The following is a 19,627-nucleotide window of genomic DNA, read 5'->3' on the forward strand; positions in this document are numbered from 1 at the left end:
ATTGCTGGTCGTCACACACCAGTCTTATTCACCGTGCTTCAGGAATGCCCCCATGACCTGATCCTTGGCCTTGACTTCTTGCCTGCTCACTGAGCCCTTATTGACTGCTCAACCGGCATTCTACGCTCCGAAGACCTCTCCACGCCACCTCGCCTCCGCTCAGCAAAATAGTCCCGCCTCACTCCGGAAGCTGTTGTTGATATTTATATGTGCCCTTTCGCGCCCGTGCCCGATGGAGACTACCTGGCGTGCCCAATTACAGACGTCGTCCTGCAGCGTCACGTCATCTTCCCACACAACATCGTACACGTATCTCAGAATCGCACCACTCTCGCAGTCTTAAACTTCACTTTGTCGACCCAAGTCCTCCCCGACGGAATTTCGTTAGCTGAACTTTCCCCGGTCACCAACTGTGAAGTTTCAGTCCAAACTACCGACCCTCTTTCTGCACCTTGCACCGTGCCTACCGCTCTTATGTCGTCTCTTTAACACCGTGATCGTGTTTCCAGCCTGATTGCGGCCGACCTGCAACCCGATACTGTCGACACGCTCTACAAGCTGTTACTTTCATATAGCAACATTTTTTTATTTTGGGGCCCGACCTCTTTACCAAACGTCTGTTGTAGACCACCGCATCCACACCGGCGATGCTGCTCCTGTTCACAAGCGACCGTACCGTGTCTCTCTTTCCGAGTACCAGGTAACTCAACGTGAAGTCGACAAGCTGCTAACCGACGACATCATTGAGCCTTCCAATAGTCCCTGGGAGTCACCGGTTGTGCTAGCCCAGAAAAAAGATGGGAACTGAAGATTCTGCGTCGACCATCAGCACTTCAAGTTGACCAGAAAAGACGTCTACCCTCTTTTGCGCATCGGCGATACACTTGATTGCTTACATAGAGCCAGCTACTTTTTCTCCATCGACCTTCGCTCGGGCTACTGGCAAATCTCCGTCGATGAACGAGACTGTGAAAAAAACAGCATTTATCACTCCTGACGGCCTCTACCAGTTTGAAGAGATGCCTTTTGGCCTATATAACGCCCCTGCAACTTTCGAACCGATGAGGGACTCGTTGCTGCGCGGCTTCAAGTGGACTTGTCTTTGTTACTTAGACGACATCATTGTTTTCTCGTCCACTTTTGACAGCCACCTCTCTCGCCTTTCTACCATTCTCGAGCTATTGCGCCGTGCCGGCCTTCAACTCAACTCCAAGAAATTCAGTTTCGGCCATCGGAAAAACAAAGTTCTTGGCCATTTAGTGAATGCTGCTGGCGTTCAGCCTGACCACGATAAGATTCCCGCCGTTCGTACTTTTCCCACACCACGTTCATCTAGTGATTTTCGAAGTTATCTTGCCTTGTTGTCGTAGTTTCGTTGTTTTTTCCATAACTTCTCAGTCCTTGCTCGCCCTCTTATCACCCTATTGAAAAGAGATGCACCTTTCTCTTGGGGCCTCACTAAACTGCATCTTTCTCCGAACTTATCGCTGCTCTCACCAATCCACCCTTCTTGGCCCATTTCAACCCTTCGGCCCCTACCGAACTCCGCGCTAACGCCAGTGGTCACGGCATTGGAGCTATCCTCGCTCAGTGACACCATGACCGCACCAGAGTGATTGCGTCTGCCAGCAGCCTACTATCTATTGGAGACCAAAATTACTCTATCACAGAGAGTGACTAGCTCTTGTTTGGGCTATCGCGAAATTCCGCCCTTACCTGTTTCGACGACCCTTTACTGTTATCACGGACCACCATGCCTTGTGCTCGCTATCTACACTCAAAGACCCTACTGGACGTTTGGGACGCTGGGCGTTAAGGTTGCAAGCATACACCTTTTCCGTTGTTTGTCAGTCTGGTCGGCTTCACCAAGATGGAGACTGCTTGTCCCACCACCCTGTCGATCCTCCCTGCTCTAAGGCCTGTGACATTGACGCATGTGTCCTGTCGTTATCGGCCTTTCCCCACATGGCCGACAAACAGCGCTTGGATCCGGTCTATCATCGACCGTTTGACTACCGGCCAGTCTCATCCAACCCTCGCAATGTTCGTACTCCAAGGGGACGCACTATACCGCCGCAATATGCAACCTGATGGCGCTGAGCTCTTGCTCGTCGTTCCGAAACATCCGCGCTCCACCATCTTGGAACATTTTCATGATGCTCCCACCGCTGGACACCTTGGCGTGTCCCGAAAGTATGACAGCGTGCGCCGACGTTTTTACTGGCCGGGTCTATATCGCTCAGTTCAGCATTATGTGGCCGCATGTGAGCTGTGCCAGCGTCGGAAAAAAACATCCGTAATGCCGTGAGGACACCTGCAGCCGATATCCATCCCGACGGACCCGTTTTTCCGTGTTGGTGTTATTTGCTTGGACTCTTCCCGTTCTGTGCGTCGGGCAACAAATGAATTACCGTAGCGACCGACTATGTTACGCGTTACGCCATTACCCGCGCGATCCCGACTAGCTGCGCTACAAACGTCGTTGATTTCATCCTCCACGACGTGCTACTACAACACGGTGCCCCTCGTGAACTACTCACAGATCGTGGTCGAAGCTTCTTCTCATGAGAGATTGACGAGCTACTTCGTGTGTTCACCGTCCGCCACAAATTTACCACCGCCTATCATCCTCAGACCAACGGCTTAACAGAACGCCTCAACCATACGCTCACAGATATGTTATCAACGTATGTCTCCGACGACCATCGGGATTGGGACATTAATCTACCCTTTGTAACATTTGCCTATAACTCTTCTCGTCATCATACCGCTGGCTACTCTCTCTTTCACCTGCTCTTCGGCCGACCCCCATTACTCCCCTTTGATACATCGCTGCCCACTACTGACGCCGCTACTAGTACTTACGCTCGTGATGCCATATCCCGCGCTCATGATGCTTGCCACAGTGCACGCGACAGGCTCTTTGCCTCCCCAGGCTCCCAGCAATCTCGTTATAACAGTCGCCATCGCGATGTGCACTACGCCCCAGACTCTCTCGTTCTGCTGTGGCTCCCATCCCGCCGGATGGGCTTGTGCGAAAAACTTCTACCACGCTACACAAGCCCCTACCGTATCTTGCGTTGAGTGACCGACGTCACATACGAAGTCGAGCCTTTGAACCTGAAGTCTTCTGCACCACGAGCTTCCGACATTGTGCACGTGACACCACTCAAGCCGTATTATTCACGCCCTGCTTCATTTTCATGTAGGCGCTCTGAACTTTAACTCGAGACTATTCACCAACACAACACAAGACTGGTACGTGCGCGAACTTTAAACTGTTACATGCACTTCTCTCCTTATATACACACATACAAAGAAAATATGTACAAACACGTGTCAGAAACAAGTTTATAAGTACAATTCATCAACCCGTAACACCTGAAGTAGCGCTTTCCATCACTGCCTGGTAACTAGTGGATCTCTCTGCTCGGCAGAGCTATAGACGGATCGCTTACGCATTCCGTGGAACCGGCCCGTGCCATTTCATATGCTTCAAAGATTATTCTTTCGGGCCGATCTGTGAAATGTCCGATTACAGCAGTTTCTTCGAATATTGGGACGCATTTTTTACAGCTATTAACGTGCTTGGCGATCCGTCCGTCGTTAGTGCTGAGGATCCGACGATAGCGCTGACGAGCAGAGAGATCCAATTGTTAACAGGCAGTGTGATGGAAAGCGGTGCTTCAGGTGTTACGGGTTGATGAATTGCACTTATAAACTTGTTTCTGACACGTGTTTGTACATGTTTTCTTTGTATGTGTGTATGTAAGGAGGGAAGTATTGGTAATGAACAGTTGAAATTTCGCGCACGTACCAGTCTTGTGTTGGTGAATTGTCTCTAGCTAAAGTTCAGCGCGCCTACAGGATGATGGAAAACCAACTAGCCGCCATTACAGCATTGCTGCTTCATTTACTTAGAACGCACCGGGACCGTGCTTTTGCGGCGGGGGTAATGTTATGTGGTGTACCACGCTGGCATTCAGCAAGTGAAGAAAGAAGTGTTTGGGTGTGTGGACGAAGACGACGCGCAGTGTTTAGTTGTGCGGTTATGCGGCGTCCATCGATTTCAATGTGGTGTTAGCCATCGGTGCGTGAATTCTACTCGTAACAATATACATAATAAACTGAAAGACCTGATTTCCCAGAGAAGTGAAAGCAATAGAAGGGGGGCGGTTCTAATAAAGGACGACAGGCATCTCAAGTCTGCTCCCCAGTACACCATAGAAGCGCGTGTTCCAGCGCCGCAGAAACAGCACCTGACCGTCCGTTTCTAACTGTCCAGACAGATACTTCCAGACGACCAGGCACAGCCTCTGCAAGGCTGGGCACATTGCGCGGGCGGGAGTGCGGCGCGCCTCAGGGAGGCACCTGAGACGCCACAATACACAAACAGAACCACAGCGAACACAAGGTGTTCAAAAGGTTTGAGCCGGCGCCAGACGCCGGGATTCATGTGGACGTTAAACATCCTATATGCGAGCCGCCACATTCTTTTAGCAACTACATATTGGAAAAAGAACGTGCGAGTGGCTCTCGGGAGCACCGCAGTTGGCGCACTGGTGATTGGGTACAATGCCCCATTTGACAAGGCGTTGTCTCGTGAGGAGGACGCCCCAGCGCCTAAGCAGTCAAAATCTCGCACTTTATTTGGCAACCGAGACGCCGTCCACGCTCGCCATTTGGGGACAGTAGTCTCTCGTTGCTCATCAGCTGAAAGCCTGCGAGCGGAAACTAGTCCGCTGATGCGTATGGCTGGTAGGTCGCCTACATTAACATCTGACAGGTCTGCATCAAGAGTCGACTTCGTCTCGGCAACCTCGCGTTAAAAAGCAGTGATCTGTCCACTTGTGGACCACGATAATGTTCGGGTGTAAGCACACGACGCTCCATGCTCATCCAGTACAGGCATAGCCTCCTTTATACTCTGTGCCTGTCAACGCGCCGCGCGAACAATAGAGCGGCGCCGTCGTGCAAAGTTGCGCGGTCCCCTCGCTGAGGGCGCCGCTGACGTAGGGGTCGAGGCGCACGGGTCGGACGGGTACGAATGTCGGCGCGCAGCGGGAGCGCTGTTAAAGCTAGCGGGATAACTGTTCCTAAGCATGAGTCGTGCATATTCAGCATATTTACATGTAAGGCTGACATCCACTAAGCCTAACAAGGGATCATGATACTTGTTAGGCAATAAGGCTATATGACTTTTTATGTCAGGCAGTTTCAAGAAATTGCGCATGGCTCGAAAAACTGCATGACTGCTCCGCTAGCACCAATGGTAATAGAAAAATTACAATGCTAGTCTACGCTGCAAAGAAACAAAATTTAAGAAGAAAGGCACCAGCATTTATTTACTTATTTCACAACAACAATTGTGCTTCAAGAGTACCATGTAGAAGTGGTGTGATGAATAGCTGCCACAAGTTGGGAAAACGTTCACGGTGACCGCTGTCACTGATAGCCCTTCAGAAGCCGGCTTGATTTACAGATGATTGGAACAACTGCATCGCAGTATGCCATTGAGATCTGTAAGGAGAACAATTTTGGTATCAGCTGTTACTTTCAATGATTCAGTGCGTCATACAAACGTTTTTTTTTTAACTAGAAAAACAAGGAAAGACAAATATACGCGTTGCTTCTTTCTGTTTCGATCACTCCAAAATAATCGTCACAATAGGCAAAGCTCGTGTTTTTATTTTTTCACAGAATTGCGCAGTTAGCGAAACAAAAAATACTGCGCTTTAGCACATGTAACATACCACACAGACGAGATAACCAGGAAGAATGTTCGCATCACAGTCCAGAAAATACACGTGCAGATTTAATATTAATATTACCTTACTTACGCGTAATAAACACACTTCTGGTGCTGCCATTATTTCTCACAGGCCTTAATGTGATTGAGTGCGAGAAGGGAAACTAATATAGGCTTTGCAAGATTTGGTTTAACTCACTTTAAAGCAGTCATCTTCACAATAGGTACATCTTGTGTTTCCATTTTATCGCAAATTTTCGTAATTAGCGTATACTGCAAAAACAGAAAGCTTCGCAGGAGCACACTAACACTCTACGCAGACGAGGTAGGCAGGGAAGCAATTAGCATTGCAGTCCAGAAAGCACAGGTGCGCATCTAACATTACTATTGCAGTATTGACGCTTAATAAACACATTGGTGCTGTCACTATTTTTTACAAGCCTCAAAGCAGCTGAACACTACGCAGCGATCGCCGGAAGGACAAAGCAAAGCTGGCACTTACCAGTTGGTGCAATGCTGTATTCCTGCAGCACCCGAAGGCAGAGAAAAGTAGAAGCCTGACCTTTCACACAGCAGAACAGGCCATGAAACAGCGAGACAGCGGCAGCGCGTGGCTATCCGGACCGCTTTGCAACACGGCGCACCCGGCACACTCACGGCACACCCGGCACTCGCCTGGCGAAGGTGACAGTACGTCGCTGTCGCCATCTCTCGGCAGCCAGCGGCGTAACTTGTCAACGGAGGAGGAGCGGCGGCGACGGCCGCAGAGCGCGGAGTTGACAGGTACAGAGTGTATAAAGGTGGCTATGGTACAGGATGAGTGAGCGACCAGGGTAAGACTCGTCTGCCAATAGCCTCTCCACCAGTCTTAACGCGAATACTCGAGCCACTGTCGGGATGCATGGCAGACCAAGGCCTCCCCTTCTCCTCGGAAGGTGTAGGATGTGACGGGCGACTAGCGCTGTCCTGCCATCCCAAACAAGTGTCCCTATAAAGGACGCGCCTGTTCGTCACACAGCGCGGGATTGTCGCGATACGCGCCACATAGAGGCTGAAAGCGCACGCTCGTGTCTTGACGATACTGACTTTAGCATTGAGCGTGAGGTTCAAACGCGCTGCGTCAGAAAGGGCTTGCATTGCTCCTGACAGAACTAAGTCCCCAGTACGAGGAGAAACCCGGTTGGCTCAAACAGCAAGCCAAGTACACGCACTGCGTCCACAAACGGTACGTCGGCGGCTAAAGGGCCCCTGAACTGACCGAAGCGGAGTGCTTTACTTTTCTTCGTGTTGAGCTGCGCTCCAGATAAAGCTGCGTATTGCGAAACGATGTTAAAAAAAAAAACAATGAAATTGTCATTGTCACGCACAAAGAGTGATATGTCGTCCGCGTTTGCAGATACAGTGACAGTCTCCTGTCCTACTGATGGAAAACCTCGAATACGCCTGTCCGCGGCGACCCTACAGAAACGGGTCGAGCGAAAGTATGAAGAGTACCGGCTAGAGCGGGCACCCCTGACGCACTCCCCGCGTAATCGGAAAGCTGCCGGCAATTAGGCCATTCAGTACTAGTTCACTCACTGCTAAGGTATGTGTAAAGGCCGCATAGGAGCTGATCGAATTCGTCCGGAAAACCAAATAAGCGGAGCACGGCGAACAAGTAACCATGTTCTACGCAGTCGAAGGCCTTCGCCTCTGCCAAACAGATCACTGGAGCTTTCGCGTCTTCGAATACGCCTGTGCCAAACCGATCACTGGAGCTTTTGTTTCCTTGGACCAGGCGAAGGCCTTCGAGTGCGTAGAACATGGTTACTTGTTCGCCGTGCTCCGCTAATTTGGTTTTCCTGACGAATTCGTTCAGCTGTCCAAGGAAACGAAAGCTCCAGTGATTGGTTTGGCCCAGGCATATTCGAAGACGTGAAAGCTCCAGTGATCCGTTTGGCACAGGCGAAGGCCTTCGACTGCGTAGAACATGGTTACTTGTTCGCCGTGCTCCGCTCATTTCGTTTTCCTGACGAATTCGTTCAGCTCCTACGCGGCCTTTACACAGACCTTAGCAGTGAACTAGTACTGCTGGTCCAACGAAACGAAAGCTCCAGTGATCCGTTTGGCACAGACGTATTGTGTTTAGAAAAAGCTTTGTTAGACATTCGACGTTCAAATTAGACATTCACATGAGCTGCGACAAACGACCAAAACAGCAAATACACATCATTAACAACAAAGGAAAATACAAAAGACGTCTCTCGTGGTGTTTAGAAAAAGTTTTATTAGACATTAGACGTTCACATTACACATTCACATGAGCTGCGACAAATGACCAAAACAGGAAATACACATGATTACCTATACATGAAAGTGCACATAACATACATCCTAAGGAACAAATACATCACAAATCAGTATTTACGTTCAGAATAAAATTTGGCAGTTCGTGATGAAGACATATGCAACAATGAATAGCAATATACATGAAGGTATAAACAGTGTAGAATAATTTGCCAAATAAAATGGATATAAGCATATACAGCAATCGCATGTACAGTATGTATTGGACATGTGGGTTGCAATGTGAACATAAATATTCACATTATATTACAGGTACCAGGCTTGGTTGAAAACCACCCGGACACGTCCATCCGACACAGAAACAAAAGGGCATGACCATTGACGAAGGAACTCTCGCTCCTCAAGGTAGAAAAGATCCTCAGCCAGAAAGCTTACGATCTCCTTTCGTTGACGCGCCAGGCCAGGGAAAAGCGCACGTAGGCGCCGGCTCGATGCGACAGCGTCACAACGATTGCGCCATAACGCGAAAGCGCCATCTACAATCAGCAATCGTGCAAAGCGACCGCGAGGACATCTACCATTTATCTGAAATCGATTAATACCTAGACTTCTGAAACCGGCATGAACTGCCCTCCAAAAAACACTAGCAATGACGCATTGCTGGGCCATGTGACGATTGGATTCCTGAGGGGGAAGTTGGGGCACTGCGCGGTCCGCACAATGCCCCATCGTTGCAGCTAATCTCATGTAGGGAGAACCCCCCACACTAAAAGCCACAAAAGTCACGTAAATGCCCTGGCAGAAACGACGCTGTGAGAGTGGTAACCAACAAGTGGAGTCCGCCCTTCGCCTACGTTTCGCGGGCACCAGCAGAAGTAGTAACGTTTCCATTGACTCCCTTACTCTGTTCGCCGAGATGTCTAAGTCAGGGCTCACGTGGCCACTATACACGAATACAAAACAGGCATCCGGAAAGCCTGAGGGCCCCTGTTGACTGGTATGTCAGCGACAAGCTCCCTCACACTTGTGCCTAAAAAATATAAAGCAAGCACCCGTGCTGGGCACTCATTACCCTGCAGCAAATGAAGAAGGTAGCGTAGAGCCAGCAGCCGACAGCAGACTGACAAAGATGGGAAGGCATACCCACCCTTCGAACGTGGCTGGCCGAGTGCCGCACGGCATACTAGTTCCGTGCAACCTGCCCCCAAAAAATGAACTTACAATAGACTGAAGAGAACATAAAATTCTGAGAGCTGGACGCGCTACATGTGCGAGGTACCATATTTGCCTGCAGAAAACAGTGTGGACAAGGTAGCGTTTCTCCAACATGAGTAGTTCAAAGGCACTTGCTGTAGTCACCTTGCGGCGCACGTCGTTTAAGACGGTAGTCCCCACCGAAGCTGCTATCCCACGTGCATCATAATCAATGCCAAGTATGCGGATGGTGTCACTGTGCGTAATTGGTAGGGCACCATTAAGGCGCGCTTCCGGCCTGCCAAATAAACGATATTTACTTTTTTCAAAATTGAGAGCAGCCCCATACACCTTGCCGTATCTGTCAAAAAGATTAAGGCAGCCCAGCAGGCTCGCTTCATCACGTAGATGCAACGTAATATCATCCGCGTAAGCAGTCACACCCAGCATCTGACAGCCTGGGAGAGGTAGGCCACGGATACCTTGGTCTGTAATTATTGCCCTCAAATAAGGCTCTAAGCTGAGAGCAAACAAAAGAGGCGAGAGGGGACAACCTTGCCGGATACCGCGGGTCACAGGGAAAGGGGCACATTCCCACCTATCCATCGCCAGTGTGCTTTGAATGCCATCATACATGCTTTTAATTAAAAGTATAAAATTTTGCGGAAACAGAAAAGCATTCAGAACGCCGAATATGTAACCATATGTAGCCATTTTCTAGCCGGTCAAAACCTTTTTCTTGATCTAAAGAAACAAGGATATCACTAGCTAAGCGTCTCTGTGTGTAATCAAATAATGTCTCGAGTGGCATACGACAGCCTATGTATTTCCCTGCCAGGAACTGAGCACACCTGATGACAACCAATAAGGGAGGCCATCACACCCCTTCGAATATGTAGCCATTTTCTATCCGGTCAAAAGCTTTTTCTTGATCTAAAGAGACAAGGATATCACTAGCTAAGCGTCTCTGTGTGTAATCAAATAATGTCTCGAGTGGCATACGACAGCCTATGTATTTCCCTGCCAGGAACTGAGCACACCTGATGACAACCAATAAGGGAGGCCATCACACCCCTCAAGCGCCGAAGCACGATAGCTGCGAGAGCTTTGTAGTCTACGTTTAAAAGGGTGATCGGCCTCCACTCTTCTGGACGAGATGACCCAGGATCACGTTTTGGGATCAAACTTAAATCCCTTTTCGAAAACTGGCCGGGAAATCTAAATGCTCAAAGCACTGTCGAAGGACACTGGTCAGTACTGGACCGACAACGTCCCAGAAACCCAAATAAAATTCCACAGGAAGCCCATCAGGCCCAGGCGCGGACCCGCGTTTCATTGAATCTAAAGCTGTTTTTACCTCTTCTAAAGAGGGAAGTGCACAAAGCACTTCATGCATCTCTGGGCTGACCAGCGGCAACCCAGCTAACATTTGATGCCTCTCTACAGCTCCTATATCAATCGTAGCATCTGAACACGCCATTAGTTTGAAGTGCGTCAAGAAACGCATACAGTCCCTAGTTTGACAGGACGCAGAGTGGGGCACTCCGCTCTATGCTGAGCTATAGATGTAAGTTCTCCGCGCAAATCGAAGCACCTCAGGATGTGCAGATGGAATACGCCTTCCACTCCAGGCCGCCGCCGAAATGGACGAGGCTCCAATAAGGCAGTGATATCGGCTATGTAACTCCTTGCACCAGGCATGCATCAGATGGTATATGCCAACTCGCTCTGTGTGCGATGCGGATCTTCGCAGCCGTGTCCACCAGCTCCTGAGACACTCGACGACTTAGTGCACGACCCTATACCGAACTGTGCATGCGCTTAACTGATTTGAGCGTGTCTAAGCGACAAGCTCTCACGCGAACGCGATTCGTTTAGTACGCGCACATCAAAACGCTACGGACGAAATGAGCCAGCGCTAGGAAAGAAAAGGCTGAGCATGACTGGCCGGTGGTCAGAAATATGAATGGGTGTCTGAGGCAAGGTCACAACATCCATAGCCGAAACATACGTTGAAAGGGACTGCGGCACATATGCGCGGTCTAGCCTGCTCGCAGATGAACCAAGACGCCGTGTCCAGCAGAAACGCGACCCATGCATGAGTTCGTGCGCATCAAGAAGCGCAAAATGCTGAACCAGGTGCTGCAGCTCACCTGCGTTCCAAGTCGTTCGCCCTCGACCAGGGCCTTGAACATCAACATGTGAGTCTATGACACAATTAAAATCGCCCACTGTTATTACTTGGCAGCCGTCTAAAAAGTAAGCACCCAACCCTTTAAAGAAGTTATTACTAAGGTTGGAGTCCGCCGGAGCATAAATGCACAAGATGCGCAACCTCACAGCCGAAAATAAGCAATCGAACGATAGCACACGCCTAAACCCGTCATAAGTGATGATCGCGCAAAAGGGATCTGTTTAGCACCACAATTCCTACGCTACTCGAGCGCGAAGTGGTGAAAGAAAAGAAGCACTCCAAATGAAAATCGCGCTTAAAGGAAAATACATCAGAAAGAGTAGTAAAATTTGTTTCCTGAAAACAAGATATCACAGTTTCTTCTGAAAGCCAAATCTACTATTTCTGACTGTTATAGCCTATTACGAAGCCCCTGAGCATTTAAAGAAATAAATTTTAGTCCTAATGCCATATCGGCTGTTGAATTTGGAACGCCAGTACAGCAGATGCGCGCCCTGACGTGCCTCCACGAAAGTGCTTTGCACTCACATTAGGCGGAGTTTCCCGGCCCTCCTGAAAAAATTACCGACGATTACATTACTTCCTAATGCGAAGTTTGAGCTCAGCAAATAAGCTGTTTCACCTTTTCGATAGATTGAGGCAAAGAAATCGAGCTATCACAGAATTTTTTTTTATTTTTCTCACGTATTCCTTTAATGAGCTTCTGCTTCAGCCTCGCTTACTGCTCTGGATTCTGGCGGCGACGGCGCTGGGCCTCTGCTCTGGCAGCTCGTTCAGCAGCAGCAGCAGCAGCAGCAGCAGCAGCAGCAGCAGCAGCAGCAGCAGCAGCAGCAGCAGCAGCAGCAGCAGCAGCAGCAGCAGCAGCAGCAGCAGCAGCAGCAGCAGCAGCAGCAGCAGCAGCAGCAGCAGCAGCAGCAGCAGCAGCAGCAGCAGCAGCAGCAGCAGCAGCAGCAGCAGCAGCAGCAGCAGCAGCAGCAGCAGCAGCAGCAGCAGCAGCAGCAGCAGCAGCAGCAGCAGCAGCAGCAGCAGCAGCAGCAGCAGCAGCAGCAGCAGCAGCAGCAGCAGCAGCAGCAGCAGCAGCAGCAGCAGCAGCAGCAGCAGCAGCAGCAGCAGCAGCAGCAGCAGCAGCAGCAGCAGCAGCAGCAGCAGCAGCAGCAGCAGCAGCAGCAGCAGCAGCAGCAGCAGCAGCAGCAGCAGCAGCAGCAGCAGCAGCAGCAGCAGCAGCAGCAGCAGCAGCAGCAGCAGCAGCAGCAGCAGCAGCAGCAGCAGCAGCAGCAGCAGCAGCAGCAGCAGCAGCAGCAGCAGCAGCAGCAGCAGCAGCAGCAGCAGCAGCAGCAGCAGCAGCAGCAGCAGCAGCAGCAGCAGCAGCAGCAGCAGCAGCAGCAGCAGCAGCAGCAGCAGCAGCAGCAGCAGCAGCAGCAGCAGCAGCAGCAGCAGCAGCAGCAGCAGCAGCAGCAGCAGCAGCAGCAGCAGCAGCAGCAGCAGCAGCAGCAGCAGCAGCAGCAGCAGCAGCAGCAGCAGCAGCAGCAGCAGCAGCAGCAGCAGCAGCAGCAGCAGCAGCAGCAGCAGCAGCAGCAGCAGCAGCAGCAGCAGCAGCAGCAGCAGCAGCAGCAGCAGCAGCAGCAGCAGCAGCAGCAGCAGCAGCAGCAGCAGCAGCAGCAGCAGCAGCAGCAGCAGCAGCAGCAGCAGCAGCAGCAGCAGCAGCAGCAGCAGCAGCAGCAGCAGCAGCAGCAGCAGCAGCAGCAGCAGCAGCAGCAGCAGCAGCAGCAGCAGCAGCAGCAGCAGCAGCAGCAGCAGCAGCAGCAGCAGCAGCAGCAGCAGCAGCAGCAGCAGCAGCAGCAGCAGCAGCAGCAGCAGCAGCAGCAGCAGCAGCAGCAGCAGCAGCAGCAGCAGCAGCAGCAGCAGCAGCAGCAGCAGCAGCAGCAGCAGCAGCAGCAGCAGCAGCAGCAGCAGCAGCAGCAGCAGCAGCAGCAGCAGCAGCAGCAGCAGCAGCAGCAGCAGCAGCAGCAGCAGCAGCAGCAGCAGCAGCAGCAGCAGCAGCAGCAGCAGCAGCAGCAGCAGCAGCAGCAGCAGCAGCAGCAGCAGCAGCAGCAGCAGCAGCAGCAGCAGCAGCAGCAGCAGCAGCAGCAGCAGCAGCAGCAGCAGCAGCAGCAGCAGCAGCAGCAGCAGCAGCAGCAGCAGCAGCAGCAGCAGCAGCAGCAGCAGCAGCAGCAGCAGCAGCAGCAGCAGCAGCAGCAGCAGCAGCAGCAGCAGCAGCAGCAGCAGCAGCAGCAGCAGCAGCAGCAGCAGCAGCAGCAGCAGCAGCAGCAGCAGCAGCAGCAGCAGCAGCAGCAGCAGCAGCAGCAGCAGCAGCAGCAGCAGCAGCAGCAGCAGCAGCAGCAGCAGCAGCAGCAGCAGCAGCAGCAGCAGCAGCAGCAGCAGCAGCAGCAGCAGCAGCAGCAGCAGCAGCAGCAGCAGCAGCAGCAGCAGCAGCAGCAGCAGCAGCAGCAGCAGCAGCAGCAGCAGCAGCAGCAGCAGCAGCAGCAGCAGCAGCAGCAGCAGCAGCAGCAGCAGCAGCAGCAGCAGCAGCAGAGTTGACATTAACAGCCCAGCTCGCTATCACTGGGGTCAGCAACGCAGCAGCAGCAGCAGCAGCAGCAGCAGCAGCAGCAGCAGCAGCAGCAGCAGCAGCAGCAGCAGCAGCAGCAGCAGCAGCAGCAGCAGCAGCAGAGCAGCAGCAGCAGCAGCAGCAGCAGCAGCAGCAGCAGCAGCAGCAGCAGCAGCAGCAGCAGCAGCAGCAGCAGCAGAGTTGACATTAACAGCCCAGCTCGCTATCACTGGGGTCAGCAACGCAGCAGCAGCAGCAGCAGCAGCAGCAGCAGCAGCAGCAGCAGCAGCAGCAGCAGCAGCAGCAGCAGCAGCAGCAGCAGCAGCAGCAGCAGCAGCAGCAGCAGCAGCAGCAGCAGCAGCAGCAGCAGCAGCAGCAGCAGCAGCAGCAGCAGCAGCAGCAGCAGCAGCAGCAGCAGCAGCAGCAGCAGCAGCAGCAGCAGCAGCAGCAGCAGCAGCAGCAGCAGCAGCAGCAGCAGCAGCGGCAGCAGCAGCTGCAGCAGCAGCAGCAGCAGCAGCAGCAGCAGCAGCAGCAGCAGCAGCAGCAGCGGCAGCAGCAGCGGCAGCAGCAGCAGCAGCAGCAGCAGCAGCAGCAGCAGCAGCAGCAGCAGCAGACGAAGGGCTTCCACCGGTCGTCTCGCTCATGGCTCAGAAAGAACTGGCAGATAATTTCGCAGTGGCGAACGGCAGCGGCAATTTCGGCTCGGGCGGTGCACATATACAGATCCGCAGCCACCGATCTGGCTCTCTGATTGCCACCGCACAGGGGTTGCATTGGAGGAGGAGCGAGGAAAGGAATTAAGTTCGAGCCGGCGCTTTGACAACCGGAGACTCGCAGGAAGAGGGGGGAGGGGGGCGGCGTGTACACCCAGCGGCAAACGATGGGGGCAGAAGCGCGCGCAGCAAGCGGACAACGCGATAAAGGGAGGAGGGAAGAGATAGCAGCGACTGACTGATGCTGCTGACGCCGATGGTGAGTCAATCCCAGCTGCGGAGTTGGTTTCAGGGACAACACCGCCGATGCCGACGCAAACAATATGATACCCTCGCTTCCGCAGCGCTAAGAACCAGGTCTAGCCGTGGGAAGGTGGTCACGTATCCGTCGACGTGCCGGGGCCTACGTGAAATAACCGGCGCGTCGGCAACTGAAGAGCACGCTATCCGCCACACAGGAACAGGGGGGGGGACCCTCCCCTCCTCTTTCTGCATGGCGGCGACGGTGTTCTATGCAGTCACGTTATCTTGACTCTCTAGCGGCGTCAGCGGCATCCAGCGGTATCAGTCGGTCGCTGCTAGCGCTGGGGGGATGAAAGGGGGGAAAGGGGGGCGGAGCTGGTTACGAGGCCGGCGCCGACGCGAAACCCAGGAACGGACGCCAAAGAGCTGCGCTCTAAAAGAACGGGACTTCTTGGGAGGGTGTTCCTCCGGGCGACCTTCTTGTGCCCCATCCGGTCCTGAGGTGGGCGATGAAATACAGCGCTTATTCCCTTCTCGCTGGAGCTCGATGTCCATATCACATTCACTGAGCGGTGAAAGCGACGGGGAGTGTTCGACAGCAAGGCTGAAAGAGCTGCTGGAATCGTCCACATCCTGTTTTTGTGTCACAAGCTCAGATGACTCCTTTAAATCCTTTCGTAATGCCGGCAGCTTCTTCATGCGCCCCATTCGCTTTTCCAAGGCTCCACGAATCTTAGAAACGCCAGCAGTGGCAGGCGTCGCCGCCAGCTTCATAATATGACCAGCCTGCGTTCCGAGCGCAGCGCGGGATTTTGGTGGAGTCAAAGCTTTAGATGCCGACTGCACCTTCTTTCCGCGAACTCCATGCTTGGCCTGGACGCCGCGAACTTTAGCCGTGCACGGAGGCTCCAGTGACGATGTGGCAGGAGCTGCCTCGGTAGCACTAGACTCACACGACAATCCGGGGGCCACCATGACGTCAGCCGCCGTCGCGCAAGCAATCTCAGGCTGGGATGGGCCAGTCGTTTGCTTGTCCAACGGCACGTCATCACTGCTGGCCGTTCCTTCCGGCATTGTATCAGTAGACGAATTCGTCAACGTTTTCAATGTCGTGCCCTCTACAGAGTCCATTTGCACTTCCTCCTTGCCTTTAGCCGACTCAGCTGGCTTGGCAGATGGGGCCGGCACTGTAGGCTTCATGGGTGTAAGCGGAGGAAACGCACTTGCCACTGCGTCCCAGTAGGAACGGTGCACCTGGCACGTCGCACTCGGGTGGTCATCACTGCAGCGTCGGCAGGGCAGAGTGCAGACTTCGCCTTGATGACCGTCGATACCACAGCGTCCACAAAAAGGCGCTGAACACTGCGGCCGAAAGTGATCCGAGGAGCCACATCGCCGGCAAGCACGCTGCATACCTTTATAATCAAAGCTCACGCGATGCCCAGCGACGCGTAGATAGTTGGGTACTGGTGACGACGCAGACATCTCCAACCGCACATACCGTGTCCCAGTGAGAACGCCCTTACGGGAGCTCATCTGGCCCACAGTGACGGACAGGACTTTACCATGCTGGCTCAGGAGCTGGACGAGCGCTTCATTTGAAACGTAAGACGGCAGGAAAAGGCAGGCCACGGTGGTAACTTGAGGCCCAACAGGAACGATTGGTACACGCTCGCTGCCGATGACGAGGCAGCCGGCATCGACGATTAGAGGCATGGTGGTTCAAGTTCGTCGTGGCTCTCCTTCTGAGCCTCGGCATCAGCAGCAGCCGCAACAGCAACAGCGCCTCTTCTTTCCTGTGAACCAATTATATATGGATTGTCTGAGCCACAATCTCGCTCACAATTTCTGGCTCGGGGTAGGATGGTTGGTTGACAACTTTCCAGGTGACATGCCCATGCTCCTCACTGTAACTTGAAAAGACTGGGCGCCCATATGCTGGATGCAGTAAGCTTCGGGTAAACCCACTATCGAGGCCGCCGCGTCGACGACGGTCTCGGGACTGGTCCCCGCAGGGACGACTATGTCGAAGACCAGAGTCTTCGAAGGATTCCACGGCGGTGAAGGCGCCATGGTGACAAAGCCACGGGACGGCCACTATCAACTGTCAGTCAGTGATGGTGGGTACGAACTGGATTGTACGAATCGTACGGTGACATGCCCATACTTGTCCAACTAATCTGAAGACAGTAAACAGACACTTGATCTACACAATTTCAGCTTCATTAGCGGAATGCCTACGGTAGCACTCGGTGACAGCTCCTAATTTACAAGACGTGAATTGCTGCCAATCTCGGCAGCGCTCGACGCAGAATTGGCAAGGCACTTTGGAGATGACACTCCAAAAGCAACCACCACAACAAGGAACCGTGCATGTGGAGACACTCATGTTTGGCTCCGATTGATCCGCGATAAACACGGTCGCATCTCGCGTCAATGCATGTGCGCGTTAGTTAATTCTAAACATGAGTATACGAAGAATGGAAGTCTGCGCTGCAAAATAGTATAAAAAATATGAGATAAAGTGAATGCATATGACTTAGTGACGACTTTTACAACGAAAGTTGTCAACCAACCATCCTACCCCGAGCCAGAAATTGTGAGCGAGATTGTGGCTCAGACAATTCATATTTTTATTGATTCACAGGGAAGAAAAGGCGCTGTTGCTGTTGCTGATGCTGCTGCTGATGCCGAGGCTCAGAGGGAGAGCCAAGACGAACATGAACCACCTTTGCAGGTTGCGAGGTTGTTCGAAATTAGGTTTGGCCCACCAGGGGCGCAGCGGGGTTTACGGAGCTTCTCCCAAGCGAATACCTCTAGGAAAGCCGAGCGCCAGGCCGAGGGACGCTTTTACACATTTTACAGGTGGGTGTCTGGCGGTGGGTTTCGAACTGACCACCTCCCGCAGTCGCGACGGGCGCTCTAACCACTAGTCCAGGTGGTCGAAATTACTCCGCAGCCCTCCACTACGGCTCCTCTTTCTCTCTATCCACTTTCACTCCCACCTTCCTACGTTCCCTTACGGCGCGGTTCAGGTGTGCACAGAAATAAGTGTGACAGATACTGCGCCTTTCCCTTCCTGTGAACCAATTAAAAACATCGTGTTCCGCCCCGGCAGAGGCCTCGACCTGAGGAACACAATGGGGGCTGTATACTGTCTCTAGTCACCAGCGCGCTGCAGCTACCAATAGAGGCAGTGCGAACGCAGGACGCCATCCGAATCAACTCGAGGCACAATTCATTCGCCATCAGCCCGCCAGCCGATGACCGTGCCCGCATATGTGCACAACTAGAATATATCAAGATAATCGACCAAGTCTACCCAATGAAAACGTATTTCGCTCCTCTGGACACCGCCATTCGCAGCATCATTTATAATGCTATCTACGACCACACATCTGAAGAAATTGTTAGCTAAAAATGTTCAACCAAACCCCCTCCGATCTCATCGCCGATGCACGCCAACTCGGACGCACCAAATCAATTCTGGTCACTTTCAGCAATACCATATCGGTACCTAAACAGCTGCGCTTCGATCTATGGAGCGGTCTACCACTGCCATCCATTCCCCGCCAAAGCAGAAGCACGCTTCAACTGCCGTCGTCCGGAACATCGAAGCGACGTGTGCACGGCACCCAAAAAGGACTTATGCCAAAGATGGGGAAATACCCATGCACCGACAGATGCTCCGACGTGTCCAACCCAGTGCATTCTATGCGGCTACCCTCATTTTATGGGCTCCCGCGATTGCCCGGAGCGATTCAACAGACTAGGCGACAAAGGACTGACACCCTGGACAGCCGGTATAGACGCCGAACAAACAACCCGGCAATCCTGAAGCAAGCAACGGACGAGTTCCTCTAACCGCGTCCACTCTAGATCCGCCGCGTACGCCGCTTCGACCAACGTCAGGAACCGCTCGCCGTCCTTTCCGCCCCTGACCGGCCAGCCTCCGCTGGAAAATAAGGCGAGCTGGGCCCCTCGATCTTCCTTTCTTGTGCAAGAAAATAAACAACTGAAAGAAAATCTAGAAACTCAGGGGCAGCAAATTCAGCGACTGAATGATCAAACAAAAAACTCAATGACCATATTGCAAAGCTCACTCAGCAAATGCAAACGCTAATTCACAGACTCTCCCCCGCAGACGGAATGGAAAGTTGGAGGCGGTGGTGAAGGGTAGCAGTTCCTGGCCCTACGGGGCTGGGGTGGTAGGTCAACGCCGCTTGCGACGGGGGCTAGCCAACCGCCAAATTTTATCTCTTGTAGGCCGTCATTGCACCCGCCACTGCTTCGGCTGTGGACGATGGCTGTTGTTGCGGCGCGCGTCTTTCTCGCCCTCTTCTTTCCTTTCTTCTTTATTTTCTCTTCTGTACGCACGAGGCAGCGGAGGTAGCTCAGCTGCAGAGCCAGTAGCAGGCCCGTGCATTTTCTTTTGCTTCTTCCTGCAGCCACAACCACAACAACAATGGAAAGTTCTTCGACGCCCCTCCCAGGTCGTCCCACCCCGCTTCCACCGCCACCTCCCACATGCGACAACACAGCATTTATCGAGTTGCTGGTCCTGCGGAGCTGGGACGGTAGGTCAACGCCACTTGTGGCGGGGGATAACCAGCCACCAATTTTTTATCTGTTGTAGGCCGTCATTGCACTCGCCACCACTT

The sequence above is a fragment of the Amblyomma maculatum genome, chromosome 11, assembly GCF_055883805.1.
Source record: "Amblyomma maculatum isolate TAMU_Amacu chromosome 11, ASM5588380v1, whole genome shotgun sequence".
In the NCBI taxonomy this organism is placed as follows: Eukaryota; Metazoa; Arthropoda; class Arachnida; order Ixodida; family Ixodidae; genus Amblyomma; species Amblyomma maculatum.